Consider the following 13,084-nt stretch of genomic DNA (forward strand, 5'->3'; position numbering starts at 1 on the left):
CCTGTCAATCGTCGCCGTAATCCGCAAATGAGTGGTTCCATCGCAATGGCATAAAGCACCGTCGACAAAGGGCAACCCTGCCGTACTGAGCGTTCAATCCGTATACGTTCTGTAAGTCTGCCGTTGACGAGAAGTCTGGACGTTGCTCCACGAAGGAGCCGCATAATCACTTGCGTGAAAGTCGGGGGAATTGCCATTCGGTCCATCACTGCGTTGAGGAATGCATGATTGACGTGGTCAAACGCTCTTTTGAAGTCGATGAAGATTAAAGCACCTGGCAGTCGCGAGTGTGTTGCCACAGCGATCACATCTCGATATTCACTGAGGGCTGTCTGTATATTACGATCGCCGCCTAAGGATGTTTGTTCGCGGGAAACAATGTCTCGTAAGACATGTTTGAGTCGCACTGCTAGAAGGCGTGTGAAAATCTTGAAGTCGGAATTGAGTAACGTGATTGGCCGATAACTGTCGAGTCCTGTTCCTCCTGCGGGATTCGGGACTGGTACAAGTAAGCCTTCCATGAACATTGGTGGCGGGTTCGCCGAACCGGACAAAAGTTCCCAGTACAGGACCCCCATCGTGGCAACATCAAATCTTGGAAGGTTCTGTAAAATTAGAGAGGTAAACTATCCGGTCCGGGAGATCGATTCAGATACCCTTTGGCCACAGCGCCTTGGACGTCGTCGGTGGTCACTTCAGAAGTCAGGAGGGCTGCAGCTGCTGCGTTTAGAGTACCAAGTGTCTCCTGGGCGACCTCAGCAATGGTCTCTGCACCGGCAGGTACTTCTTGATAGAAAAGTCTAAAGTGCGTTGTGAATGCATCCGCAATGGTAGGTTGCGATGTCAGCCGTCGTCCATCAGGTAGGTCTAAAGTTGACATTAAAGCCTGTCTGCGTCGACGAACATTTTGAACAATATGATGCATAGAAGGTTCTTCACCGTTAATCCTATCTTGGCTGCGTGCTCGTACAATGGCTCCCTCTAGACGGCATCTCGTCAAGGTTAAAATCTTTGCCTTGATGCGTTGAGCTTCTTTTAGACGATCCGGGGATGGAGGCTGATCCATGAGTTCACGAAGAGCGCTATAGTAGAAATCAGTTGTGTGGTGATTCCACCTGGCTTTGGCTCTGCCATAGTGTGTCAACGTGCGTCGGATGGCCGGTTTGGCGCACAGTAACCACCACTGCAGTGTGGTCTCGTAACGCATAATGCGTTGAACACAGGTGTGCCACGTGTCGGTGACCGGTTGTCGACATTCAGGGTCCCGCAGTAGCGTGACATTGAGTTTCGAAGGTCCTGCGCTGCGCCATATAGATTGTCGACGTAGGTTCATGGTACAGATGTAGATGTCACGATCCGAAAAGGCAGACGGTCAACGTTCCGCGTCGAGGAGAACTGATTTCAGAACGTCAGGGATGTATATTCTATCAAGTCGGCTGGCGGAGTGGCTCGTGATGTGTGTATACCCCGGGCGGTCGCCGTGTACCTCTCGCCAAGTATCGAGGAGACGAAGACGGTGGACGAGGAAGCGAAGTTCCGGACATGTGGTGAAATGGGGGTATTGGTCTGTGCGCTCGAGAACACAGCTGAAATCTCCACCTACGATGAGATGATCGTATCGGCCGAGGAATAAAGGCGTGATATCTTCTGCGCAGAACTGGGAGCGATCCCTCCGTTTATCAGTGACCGATGGGGCGTAGAGATTTGTGATTTTGAGTCCTCCAACTGTTATGGCCACCCCTCGCGCCGTTGGGAGGTATGCGACATCGGAAACTGCAATCCCTTCTCGTAGGAGGATGGCTGCGCCTCTGTGTTCCATAGCTGCAGGGGCGGCGTACGTCTCATATCCATAACACCCAGTCCAAGTTGCTGTCCTCAGTTCTTGTAACAGGGCGATGTCGATGTCCGCTGCTCTTAGCGTGTCAAGGAGCAGTTGAAGTTTAACGTGGGAGCCGATATTATTAGTATTGATAGTAGCTATTTGGTACGCCTGATGGGAGATCCGTGCTGCCGATAGGTTCGGAGCTGGTGAAGATTGTCGTAGTGGATGCGTGAAGTCCATATAAGTCGCAGGAGTCGCCATAGAAACTTCCCCCATTTTAGTGTTGGTCTAACGGAGGAACAGATCTCATTTCCGCATCAGATGGAGGTGGGAAATCTGTGTCATCCGCCCATGAAAAATGTCTGACAGGTTTGACATCGGCGAGAGGTGGCAGCGGTGGTCGAGTCGGCTCAATTGCGTCGGTGACAACAGGCGTGCTATGTTCCGTGGCTTCTGGGCGCAGGACTTGCGCACGATCTCTGTTGGACGGTTCACCGTTTTGTAGATGACGCGTCTCCGTGGCAGAGGAGAAAGTGTTATCGTGTTCTCCGTCAGAGAAATGTTCCATCTCTTCGTCCTGCGGAGGGGGCTCAATGGTCGATTCTAATGTCTTGCGGCGTTTTCTTTCGTCGTTTGGGCGACTTCTGCTTTCGGCAACGAGTTTCGGTGTTTGAGGAAGGAAGAGATTCACGTCGTTCCGGTACAAAAGCCGCGGGTGTTACGATGCGGTCGTCATTCTCCAGAACAGTCTCGTTGGTATCCTTGTGATCTTCTAGCGTGGGCGTGTCCGGCTGTTGGACATGTTCACGGACGGCATCGCCGGTGTCAAGGTGCTGGGACGCTTCCAGGTGTATAGGACCAGAGAGACGATCATGAACGGCGTCTTGTGAGGGCTGGACGTGCAGTGTCGCCGCATGGGTGACTGGAAGGGTGATTGTGGTTCTGTCGGTGTTCGTCGTGCCTTAGTTGTGTGATGCGTCGTTGCAGGCATTCATTACGGACGTGGCCTTCTTTGCCACAACCGGAACATGTTCGAGGTTGTCCGTCGTAAATGACCACCATACGGCAGCCGCCGATAAAAATGTACGATGGAACGTGCCGTTTGAGATCGATTCGGACTTGTCTCACACCATTAAGCACCGGATACGTCGTAAATTGTGCCCATGTCTCGACTACATGGCTCTGGACTTTTCCGAACGCGCTTAGCGCCGCGATGACTTCATTGTCATTCACCTCGAAAGGCAGTTCGAATACATGGATCGTACGAAGGCCAAGTCCTGCATGGTCGACATCCACAGGCCCAACGTTTCCGTCGGAGTGCCGAAATTTTAGTCCATGTCGTGTCCTTTGAATAATCTCATTGCAGGCAGCGTCGGATGTCATCTTAACATAAACGACGCTGCTAATGATCGATAGGTGAATGCCGATGAGTTCGTCACGGGGGATCTTCACGTCTTCGCGTAGGAAGCGTTCGACGGCCAGTGCTTTGGGTCGTGCGTATTCATTTGAGAAGGTGAACTTAAGAGTGTTCTTCCTGTAAGAGTTGGCCATTAGAGCTTGTTCGACTGAGAAGCGCGGTGACGAGGAAGTAAACAAAACACTCCGCGCGCGCAGCGGCGTGGACGGCCGAGCGCGGTGCGCACTGCTGCCCTGCCGAACGCAGACTGCAAGATACATGAGGCCGTGAGTAACGTAATAAATCTCATCATTGGTAAATGACGCACAAATTCTGGAAGGTCCTTTCCAAAGCAACTATTACAGATGTGTATGTGCTATAGACATAATTAACCTCTCCAAGAAACTTCCTGGCAGATTAAAACTGTGTGCCGGACCGAGACTCGAACTCGGGACCTTTGCCTTTAGCGGGCAAGTGCTCTACCAACTGAGCTACCCATGCACGTCTCACGCACCGTCCTCACAGCTTTACTTCTGTCCTCGTCTCCTACCTTCCAATAATCTGCCAGGAAGTTTCATATCAGCGCACACTCCGCTGCATAGTGAAAATCTCATTCTGGGAACCTTTCTAAGCTTTATTAGGGATGGTACAATCCCGGTGACCAACCACGAGAAAGTTTTTGATAATAGTAAAAGTTTTATCGGTATGTACCAGTACTGGAACGGTGAATATGCTTAGGATCGTGGTAGGTCACCTCAGGCATGTGTTAGGTTTGGTTTTTATTTTGAAATAAAACGTTTTCTTTCTACAGCAGGTATTAAGATCATGGTTGCGATAACCACGACAGGAGAGTTGGAGCTGCTAACTACACGCCGTCAGGTTACAAAAGATGACGTTAAAACGTAAGTTAACGCTCAGAAACCGCATGAAGTACAATTCAAGTGTGTTAACCATTGAAATAGTCGAGCCGCTCGGCAATAATAGAATAATACCTCTATCTAAAGCGACAGAAATAAGAACAACAATATAAGTGCTTTTCCGGGTTAGGAAATAAATTTGGTTACTATGTATAAATGATAAAGGAACCACCAGTCTCCTTCCGTGATCTCTAACTTCACTGTGATTTTAGTGTCAGCCGGAGATCGTATCGTGGATCAATGTTTTTCACACATCTTCAATTTTTGTAGTCCTGTCTTCTTCAGTTGCATGTAATATTACGGTATACTGATAATTTTTACTTTATGGACCGTCTGACGACAACTGAATGAAAGACAATTTTCGTGCCATATGCGTTTCGCCTTTTTCTGCAAGGTATCTTCAGTGGCCTGGAATATCTACATATTTTTGCTATTTAGTTTATATTTTAGTCAATGAACCTATAGTTTATAAACAGTTCTGGTGGTTGGTTTTTGTTATTATGCAGTAATATTTTGAACTGTGTTTACAGGATGCGTGGACGATTTTCTGCACATTACGCTCCTGTTGCATTTTTGGTGTTGTTCCTCTTGGCATTTAAAATAGGACGGATTCTCAGCAGACACAAAGTAAAATTGATTTTTCGTCCTCCACCCAAGACAACTGCACTCGTGGGCTCCGTCAAAGATGATTTGCTGCTCCGAAAATCTGGAGTTTACGAAATTCCGTGTGAATGTGGCCTTTCTTACATTGGACAAACAACTCGTACTGTCCAAGAAAGATGCACAGAACACCGAAGGTACACACGGCTTTTACAACCTAACAAGTCGGCAGTAACATAACACTGTATTGACGCTAGTCACAGTATGTTGTATGACAACGTCGAGATTTTGGCAACTACATCATCTTTTTGGGACTCGATAGTCAAGGACGCAATTCAAATTCGCTTGACGTCCAATTTCATTAATAGAGATAATGGTTTCAACCTTGATAAATCATGGAATCTGGCACTTGCTGTAATAAACTCACAAAGACGCCGTCACTGTGCTGCTTACAACTATATATCGACATGCCAACACAGATCGACTGCGGAGTCATAGATGAACTCGCACATAGTGCACGTCTCTGCCGCCGACCAACGCCTCTGGCTCAATTGCATCTGTGGCCGCATGCACAGTGGCGCGGTACACGAGTATAAAGGGACGCAGCGAGCACTGGAGCGGCAGTCTTGCGACTTACTCTGAAGATGGCTGAACGTTATAAGGCCGAAATATTAGAAGAAGAAGGAGAATTCTTTGCGGCTGCGCACCCGAAACGTAATGGAACGTCGTTATTAATGTTGTCCTCCTTCTCATGGAACAGCGAACTCTCGTTTTCGAGCTGGAAATGTGTGGAATAAACGCCCCAATGAAAAGGCTTGTCTCATTGAAGCCTTTTGTGCCACCTGCTACGTACTTTTCTTTCAGATTCTGTGCAGCAATGTGTGTGAAACGTTTCCCTCGGGCTCCCAAAAGAAAACCACATGATTTCAACATTGGAACTCAGCGTTCTGACCATCGCAGACGCGTGAAAAGGAGGGATGAAATGAGGGTAAGAGGCGGATTTGTGTACCTTCTCTTTGTATGATTGTTCCACTGTGGCTTTGGGCAGAATTGTGGTGAAAGAATTTTCCCAATTTGACGTCATTAACCTACGTTATACATCACATCAACTTCTGAGCTCTGGCCTTTTTTGCGTTTAAACCTTACTGTCTGGGGCGTCGCCATACCGTTAGGTCAAAGAGAGCCACACTTCTGTATCATTATAGAAGAACGTTGTAGCCATCTTTGCTCCAAATTTCGAACTCCTGCGTCGCGAAGGGAGACAATTGCGGGGTTTCAGAAAAGCGCCCCTTTCTCTGTGTTGCACAGTACGATTTGGATGACCCACACAACCACGCAATATCTACACCATCTATGACTCGAATATACTGCGCTCAGTTTGATATCTAGTTTTATTTATCGTCGGTTGTGTGGAGTAAACAAAGCAAGGCTCCTGCAGATATCCGTTTCTACCTCCATTTTTTCATAAAATCTTTTAAGCAGCTGTTGCTTAATTTTTGGTGAAACAGCAGTTTGTTGTCATCCCGATTTCCCAACGATTGCATTTAAAGAATTAATTTACTGTACGTATATTTAAAAACAAAGAAACATGAACAGTCCGTGGCATGAAATTCACTGGTTTTGACACACAAATCCCCGACATCCTTCACAGAATTCGACAACTAATTGAATGCCAGTATGCAGAGACAAGTGGTAAAATAACATCAGTAGTAAATAATGATTTATAAAAGGGAATAAACCATTCTGACATTACAAGTGCAGAAAACCTGTGTACTTATATGTCCGAAAAACGACATTTATTCGTTTTAAAATAGTACTTTTTATTATGTATGAAAACTAAATAACAAGCTGTTTGTTTTTAAGCCATATACGTTTCATTTCAACCTGTTTACCAAGCATCATTTGTGGTGAATTTTAGGATGTTGTTTACACTAGTGCAAATCCAAATAACGCACTCAAGATGTAAGGGGTGACAGTAAACATGAAAACTGTTAAAATAAATATGTACAGTGACAGGTTCTTCCGACGCTTGGTACAAACGATTAGGAGAAAACTGTGAATGTTCTCCAGAATTAATTTACTTATACAACATATGCTAATTTTTGTCAATAGGTCGCTGTTTTCTTATTATTTCATGATATTCTTAACAACCCTGTCACATTGTCTAATTACAAATATTATTCATTAACTGGCAAAAAAAAAAGATTCACTACCATTTCTGTCCAAGAGAAATAGGCACAGAAATTATTTGTTTACTTTTCAGGACATAGCTTACAGAACAACAGGGCCTAAATTGTTTGTTGTTGAAGTCAATAGTTAAAAGTCATACCCATCTTATTTCTCTTGATGTCGATATAGATGTTATTGCTCGCTGTGTTGTTCTCCATCTCTGTGGCGGGACGTAATTGAGATGTGGGGAGATTTTATGGAGGGCATGTAATATGGTGAACCTCTGTCAAGGAAGTCTGGTATGAATTACAAAAATATTTTGTCCAACCGATGTAGTTTAACTGGAATGATATTTACACAGAAATTAATGTTTAAATCATGAGCAAATTTTGTAAACTATAGTTTTTTAGGATACTGAATATAGGTTTTTATATCACATCTTTAATGATTTGTGTTTGTTGAGAATAATGTTAGCTGTTGATAACTGGTGTAGTCCACCTGAGCCAATTAAAGCTTTCACATGACAGGCGAGAATGTGTATGAAATTTAAGTATATAAAATGAAATAAAATAATAAATGAAATCGAATACGGGTCCCCAAACATCAAGATAGATTCACAAAGTAACATAGAGAGCAAATGTTTTCCGACAGCTAAGAAATATCATAAGAACAAGAACTGTATCAAGATGTACGTTAGACTCAAGTGGAAAGTGAATTACTGAGCTCAGCCATATGCGAATATTGAAACAATTCAGTGGGGCAAGTGAAAATTTGTGTGGGATCAGTACTCAAATCCTGATTTCTCACATGATATGAGCAGTTGCCTTGACTGCCTCGTTACCCGAGCACGACTCCCATCCAACTCAAATCTCAACTTGTTGCACACTGTTTCCATAGTGCCTTCTGTCCTCGACCCCATTGTTCGTGGTTCTTTTGCTGGATTTCTGCTAGAGGCCGAACTTTGGGTGCATCCCCACTGAATCTTTATTATGAATCGCAATCATAGTGTAGATATTACTGTTGTGTGTCTAATATCTGTTCTTTCAGAGATGTCCGAAATAGCAGTCATCACACATACAGTTCGCAGATCGTGATCTAGTGGCTAGCGTTGATTCTTGTGGATCCCAGGGTTCCTGGTTCGATTCCTGGCTGGGTTGGGGATTTTATCTGCCTGGGGACAGGGTATTTGTGTGGTTCTCATCATTTCAACATCATCATTCGTGATTGTGGCTCAATTGGATTGTGTAAAAAATAGGACTGTGTAAAAAAAATTGGGACTTCGTATTGGCGCTGATGTCCTCGCAGTTGAGCGCCGCACAAACCAAGCATCATCGTCGTCAGACATACAGAGTGATTAAGCTGTCTATACCTAAGAATTTTATGTAACGTTTAACGGATTGAAATGCTAAGCATTTTTGTATTCTTTCTCTCACTACATGCAAACTATTAGTCCTAGAGAATAAATGAACAGGATCTTTTTGTACGAAATTTTTGTGCTGGGATACGTTTTCGATACAAGCCATAGTTTTGGAATTACTCAAGAGAAACGTATAAAAGTATATACGAAGACAGTAACTTGTTCTCGAAAGAACAGTTACTGTTGATGACCGTGCAGCCTTTCCCTGGAATAAACGATGACTAACTGACAACCTCAGCTTTCGTGAACAAGTTACTGTCTTCGTATATATAGTTAAAGGCTACCCAGCCATTGACCTTCGTCTGTGCGAATGCGCACATGTTGCCCAAACTCTTACGGGAATCGCCAAAGCGTGCCCGAGTAATGTCTATAAGGTACAATACATATGGAGAATTGTGGACAATTGGGAATGTGAGTCTCACGGGAAGCGTGCAAGGGATAAGTCCCTGCAGTCGCGCTATTCGTCTATGTCCTCGGTGGCTCAGATGGATAGAGCATCTGCCATGCAAGCAGGAGATCCCGGGTTCGAGTCGGGGCACACATTTTCAGCTGTCCACATCAAGGTATATCAACAACACGTGTCGGCAGCTGAGGTTGTCAGTTAGTCATGGACTACGCATTAAAGTGATCTTCAAATGCGAAAACGGTTGCCTACAGCGAAATTGTGTCCCAGTATAAAATTTAACTATATTAAATTTCCTACAAAAAAAGTCCCATTCTTTTTTGCTGTAGGACAAATAATTCCCATGCAGCGAGCGAGAGAATGTGAAAACCTCGCATGTGATTGTTGGGGGAGTTGCACGTTGCATAAAACCTATAGGGTCAAGATAATGTAAGTAAGTGAGTAAGGTTAGACACACTCTTATCGCTATCCATTACAGCACAGGAAAAACGAAGGTGAGGGCCCATTTCCACTTGTTTTGTGCAACGTCGTCCACCTTCATATCTTTCAACTATAAAAGTAAGGACAGAGTTATAAATATGTGTTTTATAGGAAAATTAAGATTTTTAAACCTGTCCTTTATTCTTTCCTTTAAATCATCACAGAGGGAGGTGTGTAAGTCTATAAAATCCTCATTAATGTTTCATATTTAATGCTTTGAAATGTTTTATCTATACATTATATTTAAAATCTTAGAAGGCCTTTAATAGCACTACAGGAGATTCAGACAAATGAAATTTCTTAAAATTTTAATAGAAAAGCCAGCATGGATATTGGGCATTGATAAATGACAGTGAACTGACAGTTCTTTTGAGACTTCTTACTGAGTAACTACGAGATATGGTATGTTATAGATATTTTATACTGTAAGCACATAAAAATTGTGTCTCAGTGACGGATTAGGTATGCAGAAAGCAATGACACATATGCAAGTGACACCATGCAGTTTTGTAATATTGTGAAAACAACACTAGAGCAGAGTTGTCATTATTTTTGTTGTTTAACATACCTGAAAATGGGCAACGTTGCCCAAATGAGTGCATGAAATCCATTGATTGACATGCAGAAAATCAGCATATTTTGTATAACTAAAGAATGTGGATAACTCCTAGCGATGATTTTATATCCAGATTAGATGCCGGCCGCAGTGGTCTCGCGGTTCTAGGCGCGCAGTCCGGAACCGTACGACTGCTACGGTTGCAGGTTCGAATCCTGCCTCGGGCATGGATGTGTGTGATGTCCTTAGGTTAGTTAGGTTTAAGTAGTTCTAAGTTCAAGGGGACTGATGACCACAGCAGTTGAGTCCCATAGTGCTCAGAGCCATTTGAACCAGATTAGATAAATTAATTTATTCTTAGATTATACGGAGGATAACTTGTTGACAAAGTAAATTAATGCTGTAGATCATCTAAAGTTTTGTACTTTTACTTTATAAACATGTATGATGTTGTACAGTATTTTGATGGGACTGCTGTATTCTTTCATGTTAGGTGATTTATTTCATTTCATTGTCATTCATAATTTTGTCACGCTCACTAGGCTATTGTTTATGATTTAATGATCTGTTTCATGGAGTGTACTTGTTGTATGAATGTAGAGGCATTAAGGGGACGTGCCCCTGAACGGGCTGCATTTTTAGCATTATCTTGACCCTCATAGTGCAACTGATCTATAAATGAGAGATAGCTCAAAATTCTTATACACGATTAGTATCGTTTGTCAAAGCATTTCCCAAAACTTTATTCAGATATTTATTATATTTAGATACTGACAGCAATAATTATAATAGTATAAAAGTGGAACACTATTTATCTACGTACCATTTTCTTTGGAACCATTGATTGTACAACTTGTAAAAGGAGTCAGAGTGCAGGCAGCATTCGCATAAGTGTTTTATGCCTCGAATTTCCTTCCCTTCTGTGGAAAGGACTAGTAATATATTTTACTACAACAAAAATATTTAAAAATGTAGCTCAAATATCACCGATATCATCATCATGCTATAAATTTTGCAGGAAATAGTAGGTGAGGGAGGTAGAGGAGGTCATTCCAAATATCTGTACCAATTTTTGTGAGTTGAACTTCAGTAATTTAGGAGAAAAGTGTACCTGAACGATGAAAATTCAAGTTTTCGGTAAATCGCAAGAGAAACTTATCACTGTGCTAGTTTAGAACACTCCAGCTGCATACTCCAGTTGTCCTCATGTTTCCTTCTCCTCCATGCTCATCCTCTTCATTCATTTCTTTATCCTTGACTCTTTGGTAGCAGCTTCTGCAGCTGTCTCTGCTTCGGTTACCAGCCACTTATCAATAGCAGTTACAGCTGAAGCCATATTCCTTCCCCTCTGGATGTTCAATTTCTTCCTAACATTGATCCTTGAAATTTCACCATCACTGAATGTTGATATTGCATCCATTACACCAATATTCATTACTGTCAGCCCAACAAATACAGTTTTAGGTATTCTCTCCAGTATACAGCTGTTGAAGCTGTCATTTGCATTCTGAGGGACCCCAGGGACCAAACGGGACGGCCGGAGTGGCCGAGCGGTTCTGGGCGCTACAGTCTGGATCCGCGCGACCGCTACGGTCGCAGGTTCGAATCCTGCCTCGGGCATGGATGTATGTGATGTCCTTAGGATAGTTAGGTTTAAGTAGTTCTAAGTTCTAGGGGACTGATGACCTCAGAAGTTAAGTCCCATAGTGCTCAGAACCATTTGAACCAATTTTTAAAAAAACAGGAGTTCGGGTAAGCTACTACAAACAACATAGTGAACGCATTATTGTGGCCAAGATAGACACGAATCCCACGCCTACAACATTAGTACAAGTCTATATGCCAGATGACGAAGAAATTGAAGAAATGTATGATGAGATAAAAGAAATTATTCAGATAGTGAAGGGAGACGAAAATTTAATAGTCATGGTAGTCTGGAATTCGATAGTAGGAGAAGGAAGAGAAGGAAACGTAGTAGGTGAATATGGATTGGGGGTAAGAAATGAAAGAGGAAGCCGCCTGATAGAATTTTGCACAGAGCACAACTTAATCATTGCTAACACTTGGTTCAAGAATCATAGAATCTGTATACATTGCCAAAATAGACTTTTATTTGCCAGATCCCTTTATATAGGCCTCATTGCTTCCATTACAGCAAGTGGTAAGGATTGCTTGTGGTTATATTGTGTGCCTGTAGCATTGCTCAACCAATACTTGCATCACGAATCTTCCCCTTTTTGACACAAACCATGCTGTGGGATTTCATCTGTTGACACTCAGTGAAACCATGTTGCCCAAACAGCTCGTCTCATGTTCTCCAAATATCCTACATTTCTCTTATTGCTAGTACATAATATTGAGTCAAAGAATCAATTTCACTTTTTGTAAGACGACCTGGACCACCTGTGTGTTTTCTGCATGACAGTTGATTTCGACTGAAAGCTTTACATAATTTTCTCAGCTAAGCTAGCATTCTTTTTCGTATATGACCAACACATTCAGGCTGTTCTATCAGAGTGTCCCCATGTGGTCTCTCATTACAAACAGTGGTGTGTCCTTTATAGTCTCCATCACCAAGGTAGCCTACATACCTCAAACCACGATTAACTACTATCTTCTAAAAATGTTTAGTACTCCTTTCATTTCTATGTTTCCACTTGGGCCATCAAAGTTCTTTACACAAACATTGCTGCCAATAAATTTACTTGAACAACCCTGGCAGTGCTTTGTAAGACATTCATAATGTAATCTCGTACCAGTTTCAATACATGTGGCAGTTACAACCCCATTCAAAGAAGTATGACCTCTCTTCTGCCAAGATCCATCAAAGGCTGCTACAATATCTGTATTCTCAGACAAGGCTGCTGCTATTTTCATTGAATGTCCATTTACACCACACAAGGCATTATGTATTAATTTATTGTATCTGTCAAACCTCTGTGGAGGTGGAGGCAAATCACCACTGCACAAAAAGTCTGAGCAGCTCTCCTTCCCCTTCCAGTATATCGCATTGCATAAGCAAGCTGAATATTTACACTGTAACGTCGACTGTCAGTTACTTGCGATGTCATAGTATCACTGTGTATCTTACGCGAATTACAGGCAACCACTAACCGATTTGAAAGATCCTTCCTTCGAGAAAGTCCTGAGAAACGTCAACACTAACTTCACAATTGCAGTATTTATATTTCACAGCACTCTTCAAAAGTCTTTAGAGCGTATTTGGATTCACAATAAATTTTTGTCGTTATTGCTGCTCACAATACTAATAGGCTTGTTCTTATTACATTCAGAAAGCGAAAGTTAACGTCTAGAAGCACTGCC

The sequence above is a fragment of the Schistocerca americana genome, chromosome 3 (assembly GCF_021461395.2).
Source record: "Schistocerca americana isolate TAMUIC-IGC-003095 chromosome 3, iqSchAmer2.1, whole genome shotgun sequence".
In the NCBI taxonomy this organism is placed as follows: Eukaryota; Metazoa; Arthropoda; class Insecta; order Orthoptera; family Acrididae; genus Schistocerca; species Schistocerca americana.